Source organism: Triticum urartu, chromosome 1A, assembly GCF_056163025.1.
Source record: "Triticum urartu cultivar PI428250 chromosome 1A, HENAU_Tu73, whole genome shotgun sequence".
Classification (NCBI taxonomy): domain Eukaryota; kingdom Viridiplantae; phylum Streptophyta; class Magnoliopsida; order Poales; family Poaceae; genus Triticum; species Triticum urartu.
Genome location: NC_141873.1, coordinates 508,435,308 through 508,444,064, shown reverse-complemented (window position 1 = coordinate 508,444,064; position 8,757 = coordinate 508,435,308).

The following is an 8,757-nucleotide window of genomic DNA, read 5'->3' as shown; positions in this document are numbered from 1 at the left end:
CGATCTGCTCTTCTCACCTTCCCTTCCCTTCCTCCCTGCCCTGATATGTCGTTCCCTTCAACACGCAGGTGCAGGCATGCGGCAGACACCACCAGTGCCCAACCCTAGCCAGCGGAGCGGCGCGGCGCACAACGGCATTGATGTTGGTCGTACCTCGGAGCGGAGACGTTTGGCCTGCTCCTGGTCGGCTTCCCATGCCTGCCCGCGCCTCTGGTAAGCCCCTCCACTCTTCTCTATGATCTCTCATCATCAGTTGGCTGGTAATCTTATTATTCCTGCTGCCTGCTGGGTGCCGTAAAAATTAGTGACAGACTAAAACTTTCAGCAGAGATATAAATCAACGTTTATGAGCGACCCTCACTGCTGTGGAGCTGTGGTCCTCATCTAAATCAAACATGTACAGATTATTGTAGGCAACTATCATGTTGTATCATCTGCAAATGCTGAGTTCGTGCGGGAATTTTTTTCCCAATGTGCAGTGCCAACCGTGCAGAGGCCGGGAGTTAAGGCGGAGGATGAGATCAGGAGGCCCCGCGGCTCCACGCCGGCATCATCGCCGCCGCCTCACAAGTTGTAACCAATATAGAAAAGCTATATGACTCGATCTAGGATCTCCCGGCTCTCTCTGATCCCGTCTCACCACAAACTTTTAATCTTTTTTCTTTTGAGTAGAATTTTAATCTTTTTAGTTCCAAGTTCTGAATATATGAAGATCCAACATCTAATTTATTTCTCATAGATGAGTGATGGACGATGCAGCGGAGGAGGCATACCGATGGCAGGTTGTAGCAAATCAGGAGGCCGCCGCCGTCGGCGAACGCTGCCGAGTGGAGAAACTACGTGGACGGTGGATGCTGTCGAGTGGAAAAACTACAGCGGACTGGTGAGATAACTGAAATTTCATTACAGCGACTCCATGCATGGTATGTTCCCCTTTTGCCATATTTTACAAACGCATCTTATATATTCTTTGAGATCTAAGCCCTTAGAGACAATAGATTCTGATCTTCTGGTCTTTGCCTGCTGATGCTTTTATTATTCAAAGTGGTTCAGTTCCAGTATGTACAGACTAGCCATATTAGGGCATGTACAATGGGGGCAGCCCTTTGGTGCTGCTCCAGCCCATCCACGTAGGTTTGTAAACTGAAACCACCGTATGAAATTACTCTTAGAAAACGCTACAGACTCCTTTGAGGGTCCATCTATCCTCTTTTATTTCTTTATGTCTCCATTCTCTCTCTCACTTTCCATCAATACAACATGGCATGCAGCCTCGCACACACACAGCTCCCACCATCAAAGCAAAGCTTTTGGCAGTAGGAGGCAGCCTCCTTTGCAAGCACCCACTTTATTCTGAGCACAACATTTTTAACCTTTCCGGACCACCCGAACCTACGTGGATACTAGGGCAGCTGTCCACTCTGAAGCATTGGCCATGCCCTTATGACTTGCAGGATTTTTTTTTACTTTTTGTACATTCTCATTTAAGTTTTCTTGCGATAGCACACTAATTAACAGAAAAACCTTATGGCATATGACCTTTTCTATGTGTGACGTATATGTAAAGTTAGTTTTCTCTTAAAAAAATCATCTGTCGATAAGCTGAATTAGAGGGAAATTCATGGAAAGTGAACCAGCATACAAACCATAGTAATAATCCCAGTGAACTAGCTCTACGGACTAGCATACATGTTATATAGAAACAAGGGGTTTGCCATGCTACAACAGATTCCTGACTAAATTTATCTATTCTACTTGGTCTTTTGATTTGAAACATCTATATATTCCTCATAAACATATTGGTTTTGCTACCAGCAGTAGGTGCTTTCTTTGTTCTGCAGCTAGGATTTCAGTAAAAAAGAATGTTTAACCTTTAGTGAATATGCACAGTACCAAGACTTTGTTCTACAGCTCGCACGCCGCATCCATGGCGAGAGGGCCTAGGCTGCTCTGTGCGCGTCGTCGCCTTAGCCAGTTGTGTTAATCAGTGGAAATGCGAGAGGGCCACGCCTCACTAGTAATCTTGTTGATTGCCTCTGAACCTGAATGAACAGCCTTGCTCGTTTAGTTATGTGTGTCCATATGATTTATGCTTTGCTGTTTTATCCTGTTGTTCCTTTTGATCCCTGTGACTGTTGCAATCAACTCTCACATGTACCATGATGCTAACTGGTAAATTAGGACAAGAGATGTTTCTATTTTGCACCGCTCACACTGTACATACTGTCATTCATCTGATGGGTTTCTTGCACCTGCAAATGACAGCGTCATGATGTTGTCAACGGTGTGGCTGAGGCAGAAGGTGTAACCAAATATGATGCAGGTGAAGCTGCTACAGATCAGAAAGGTGAACACATGTTCGCCTATATTAAGATATTTTCAGTAATTTAAAGCTGAAATGATACCCTGTAGCGAACTGGGATTATGGTCTGTCTCTTAATCTATCTTTGATCTTGTCCATAATGCTTCCCTGTAGAGCAAAAAGGTTCAACAACCATGAAATCCTAGCTGAGGACGTGCGAGACTGGGATATAGCCAGTGACCGGGGGCAAGGGCAGCGTGCGCAGGTGCGTTCTTTGTTTTCAATCTAATTCTTGTGTGTTATTATCTTGAATACATTTCTCTTTTAATTTATTTTCAATCTTCCAAGCCTGGACATAGTTATTGTATCTTATTATCGTCTTTGGAATTGGCCGGACCCTTCCGTGAACCCTGCGCAAGCAGGAGTTAACTAACAAGTTTTCAGTTTCTCGACTGGGTGCATGGTGATCGACGAGGACTACTGCGGCCCGATGGGAGTCGTGCTCTTCAACTACTCGGAGGCAGACTTCACCGTGAAGCCCCGCGACCGCGTCATACAGATTATTGTCCAGGTGATTGCGACGTAGGAGGTCCCCGGGGTGGAGGACCTCGACGCCACCGTCCGGACGTCACCGAGGTGGAGGACGACGCCACCGTCCGGAGTTCCTCAAGGTGGAGGACCTCGACGCTTTGTACATACATCTAGAGAAGTGGTCTGGTTAGGTTGGTGGTGAAACGCTAGAGAAGGTACCAACCTTTTGATGATGGTTGTGTGTGTCCTCGTGATCTCTTCGAGTTGAGATGTTGAATGATGCATCCATGAACACTAAAAGTGTTAAGATGGTTCTGTGAAATTTATTTTGCACTGGACGTGTCTCTGATCTCCATTCATGAATACTGCATCTATTTTTATTTTTTAATTCCTAATTTGCTACTAGTAGCGTTGGAAAAAAAGTGCCCTACTAGTATTTAGGATACTAGTAGCGTTGGTATTGTAGGCACGCTATTACTAGGCTATTACTAGTATTTAGGATACTAGTGTCTGCTAGCCTTTTCCCTAGTAGTGATTTTTCATATGGACACCCAATCTACCTTACTCCTGCTTTCCAGTCAGTCGCTCTGCGATCTGCGGCTTCTAACAGGAGACGGCTTGAGTGCCACACACTACTTGTCCGGCTGCAGGAAGTCATTTCATAGCCCAAGACGGCAAGTCCCTAATACATCCATTCTGCATCATGCTTTTATATCGATATTTATCGCATTATGGACTGTTATTTCACTTTATGCCACAATACTTATGGATATTCTCTCTTATTTTACAAGGTTTACATAAGGAGGGAGAATGCCGGCAGCTGGAATTCTGGGCTGGAAAAGGAGCAAATATTAGAGACCTATTCTGCGCAACTCCAAAAGTCCTGAAACTCCACGGAACGTCTTAAAATAAATAAAGAAAAATCCTCGCCAAAGATGAAGGCCAGGGGGCCCACACCCTGCTCACGAGGGTGGGGGGCGTGCACCTGCCTCGTGGGCCCCTGGTGGCTTTCCAACGTCCATCTTCTCCTATATGAGGTCTTTCGATGAGAAAAAAATAATAAGGAACTTTTCGGGACGAGACTCCGCCGCCACGAGGCGGAACCTTGGCGGATCCAATCTAGAGCTCCGGTAGAGCTGTTCAGCCGGGGATACTTCCCTCCGGGAGGGGGAAATCATCACCATCGTCATCACCCACGCTCCTCTCATCGGGAGAGGGCAATCTCCACCAACATCTTCACCAGCACCATCTCATCTCCAAACCCTAGTTCATCTATTGTACCCAATTCTTGTCTCAAAGTCCGGGATTGGTGCTAGTAGGTTGCTAGTAGTGTTGATTACTCCTTGTAGTTGATGCTAGTTGGTTTATTTGGTGGAAGATCATATGTTCAGATCCTATATGCATATTATTACCCCTCTGATTATGAACATGAATATGCTTTGTGAGTAATTACGTTCATTCCTGAGGATAAGGGAGAATTCTTGCTATGAGTAGTCATGTGAATTTGGTATTCGTTTGATATTTTGATAAGATGTATGTTGTCTAGCCTCTAGTGGTGTTATGTGAACGTCGACTACATAAAACTTCACCATTATTTGGGCCTAGAGGAAGGCATTGGGAAGTAATAAGTAGATGATGGGTTGCTAGAGTGACAGAAGCTTAAACCCTAGTTTATGCGTTGCTTCGTAAGAGGCTGATTTGGATCCATATGTTTCATGCTATGGTTAGGTTTACCTTAATACTTTTGTTGTAGTTGCGGATGCTTGCAATAGAGGTTAATCATGAGTGGGATGCTTGTTCAAGTAAGAACAGCACCCAAGCACCGGTCCACCCACATATCAAATTATCAAAGTATCGAACGCGAATCATATGAACGTGATGAAAACTAGCTTGACGATATTCCCATGTGTCCTCGGGAGCGCTTTTCCTATTATAAGAGTTTGTTTCGGCTTGTCCTTTTCTACAAAAGGATTGGGCCACCTTGCTGCACTTTATTTACTTTTGTTACCTGTTGCTCGTTACAATCTATCTTATCACAAAACTATCTGTTACCACTTATTTTTGTACTTGCAGAGAATACCTCGCTGAAAACCGCTTATCATTTCCTTCTGCTCCTTGTTGGGTTCAACACTCTTACTTATCGAAAGGACTACGATAGATCCCCTATACTTGTGAGTCATCAAGACTCTTTTCTGGCGCCGTTGCCGGGGAGTGTAGCGCCTTTGGTAGGTGGAATTTGGTAAGGAAAAATTTATATAGTGTGCTGAAATTTACTGTCACTTGTTACTATGGAAAGTAATTCTCTGAGGGGCTTGTTCTGGGTATCTTCACCCCGTCCAGTAGAGCAAAGAGTTGCTCCTCAACCTACTGAACCTATTGAAAATGAAACTCCTTTTGAATTTCCTTCGGGTATGATGGAAAAACTGCTAGCTGACCCTTTTACAGGAGATGGAACAAAGCATCCTGATGAGCATTTAATATATGTGGATGAAGTTTGTGGATTATTTAAGCTTGCAGGTATACCCGATGATGTTGCTAAGAAGAAGGTCTTCCCTTTATCTTTGAAGGGAGACACATTGATATGGTATAGGCTATGTGATGATATGAGATCATGGGACTATAAAAGATTGAAGCTGGAATTTCATCGAAAGTATTACCCTATGCATCTTGTTCATCGTGATCGCAATTATATATATAATTTCTGGCCTCGCGAAGGAGAAAGCATCGCTCAAGCTTGGGGGAGGCTTAAATCAATGTTATATTCATGCCCCAATCATGAGCTCTCGAGAGAAATAATTATGCAAAGTTTTTATGCTCGGCTTTCTCATAATAATCAAACCATGCTCGATACTTCTTGTGCTGGCTCTTTTATGATGAAGACTATTGAATTCAGATGGAATTTATTGGATAGAATTAAACACAACTCTGAAGATTGGGACCTCGACAAAGGTAAGGTGTCAGGTATGACACCTAAGTTTGATTGTGTTAAATATTTTATGGATACCGATATTTTCCGTAAGTTTAGCACTAAATATGGACTTGACTCTGAGATAGTAGCTTCTTTCTGTGAATATTTTGCTACTTATGTTGATCTCCCTAAGGAGAAGTGGTTTAAATATCATCCTCCCATAGAAGTAAAAGTAGCTTCACCTATTAAAGTTGAAGAAAAGATTGTCACTTATAATGATCCTATTGTTCCTACTTCTTATATTGAGAAACCACCTTTCCCTGTTAGAATAAAGGATCATGCTAAAGCTTCAACTGTTGTTCGTAAAAGCAATATTAGAACTTATACACCTCCTGAGCAAGTTAAAGTAGAACCTAATATTGCTATTGTTAAAGATCTCTTGTCTGATAATATTGATGGGCATGTTATTCAGTTCGAAGGTGAAACTGGTAGAATTGCTAAACCTTGTGATAAAGATAAACATAGACCTGTGGTAGGCGTGCCTGTTATTTCTGTTAAAATAGGAGATCATTGTTATCATGGCTTATGTGATATGGGTGCTAGTGCTAGTGTAATACCTATTGACTTATACGAAGAAATTAAGAATGAAATTGCACCTGTTGAGTTAGAAGATATTGATGTTACTATTAAACTTGCTAATAGAGATACTATTTCACCAATTGCAATTGTTAGAGATGTTGAAGTCTTCTGTGGGAAAACTAAATATCCTGCTGATTTTCTTGTTCTTACTTCTCCGCAAGATAGCTTTTGTCCCATTATAATTTGTAGACCCTTCTTAAATACTGTCAATGCTATCATAGATTGCACAAAGAATGTTGTTACTATTGGCTTGGATGATATGGTTCATGAGTTTAATTTCTCTAAATTTATTAAACAACATCGTGAGGAAGAATTACCTAGTAAGGATGAAATTATTGGTCTTGCTTCTATTGCCGTACCTCCTAGTGATCCTTTAGAACACTATTTGCTAGACCATGAAAATGATATGTTCATGAATGAAAGAAGGGAAATAGATGAAGTATTCTTTAAGCAGGAACCTATTCTGCAACATAATTTGCCTGTTGAAATTTTAGGGGATCCTCCTCCACCCAAGGGTGACCCGTCTTTGAGCTTAAACCTTTGCCTGATAATCTTAAATATGCTTATCTTGATGAAAAGAAGATATATCCTGTTATTATTAGTGCTAACCTTTCAGAGCATGAAGAAGAAAGATTATTGAAAACTCTGAAGAAGCATCGTGCTGCTATTGGATATACTCTTGATGATCTTAAGGGCATTAGTCCCACTCTATGTCAACATAAAATAAATTTGGAAGAAGACGCCAAACCAGTTCGTGATCCTCAACGACGTCTGAATCCTAAAATGAAAGAAGTGGTAAGAAAAGAAATACCAAAGCTTCTGGAGGCAGGTATAATCTATCCCGTTGCTGATAGTGAGTGGGTAAGTCCTGCCCATTGTGTCCCTAAGAAGGGAGGTATTACTATTGTTCCTAATGATAAAGATGAATTGATTCCACAAAGAATTATCATAGGTTATAGGATGGTAATTGATTTCCGCAAATTAAATAAACCTACTAAGAAAGATCATTACCTCTTACCTTTTATTGATCAAATGCTAGAAAGATTATGCAAACATACACACTATTGCTTTCTAGATGGTTATTCCGGTTTCTCTCGAATACCTGTGTCAGCTAGAGATCAATCAAAGACTACTTTTACATGCCCTTTTGGTACTTTTGCTTATAGACGTATGCCTTTTGGTTTATGTAATGCACCGGCTACCTTTCAAAGATGCATGATGGCTATATTCTCTAACTTTTGTGAAAAGATTTGTGAGGTTTTCATGGATGACTTTTCCGTCTATGGTTCCTCTTTTGATGATTGCTTGAGCAATCTTGATCGAGTTTTGTAGAGATGTGAAGAAACTAATCTTGTCTTGAATTGGGAAAAGTACCACTTTATGGTTAATGAAGGTATTGTCTTGGGGCATAAAGTTTCTGAAAGAGGTATTGAAGTTTATAAAGCCAAGGTTGATGGTATTGAAAAGATGCCATGTCCCAAGGACATCAAAGGTATAAGAAGTTTCCTTGGTCACGCCGGATTTTACAGGAGGTTCATTAAGGACTTCTCAAAAATTTATCGGCCTCTAACTAATTTATTGCAAAAAGATATACCATTTGTCTTTGATGATGATTGTGTAGAAGCATTTGAAATACTTAAGAAAGCATTAGTCACTACACCTGTTGTTCAGCCACCTGATTGGAACCTACCCTTTGAAATTATGTGTGATGCTAGTGATTATGTTGTAGGTGCTGTTCTAGGTCAAAGAGTTGATAAGAAATTAAATGTTATTCATTATGCTAGTAAGACTCTAGACAATGCTCAAAGAAATTATGCTACTACTGAAAAAGAGATTTTAGCGGTTGTATTTTCTTGTGATAAGTTCAGATCTTATATTGTTGATTCTAAAGTAACTATTCATACTGATCATGCTGCTATTAAATGTCTTATGGAAAAGAAAGATGCTAAACCTAGACTTATTAGATGGGTTCTCTTGCTACAAGAATTTGATTTGCATATTGTTTATAGAAAGGGAGCTGAGAACCCCGTTGCAGACAACTTGTCTAGGTTAGAGAATATTCTTGATGACCCACTACCTATTAATGATAGCTTTCCTGATGAACAATTAAATGTTATAAGTACTTCTCGTAGTACTCCATGGTATGCTGATTATGCTAATTATATTGTTGCTAAGTTTATACCACCTAGCTTCACATACCAACAAAAGAAAAAGTTCTTCTATGATTTGAGACATTACTTTTGGGATGACCCACATCTTTATAAAGAAGGAGTAGATGGTGTTATTAGACGTTGTGTACCTGAGCATGAACAGGAACATATCCTACGCAAGTGTCATTCCGAGTCTTATGGAGGACACCACGCTGGAGATAGAATTG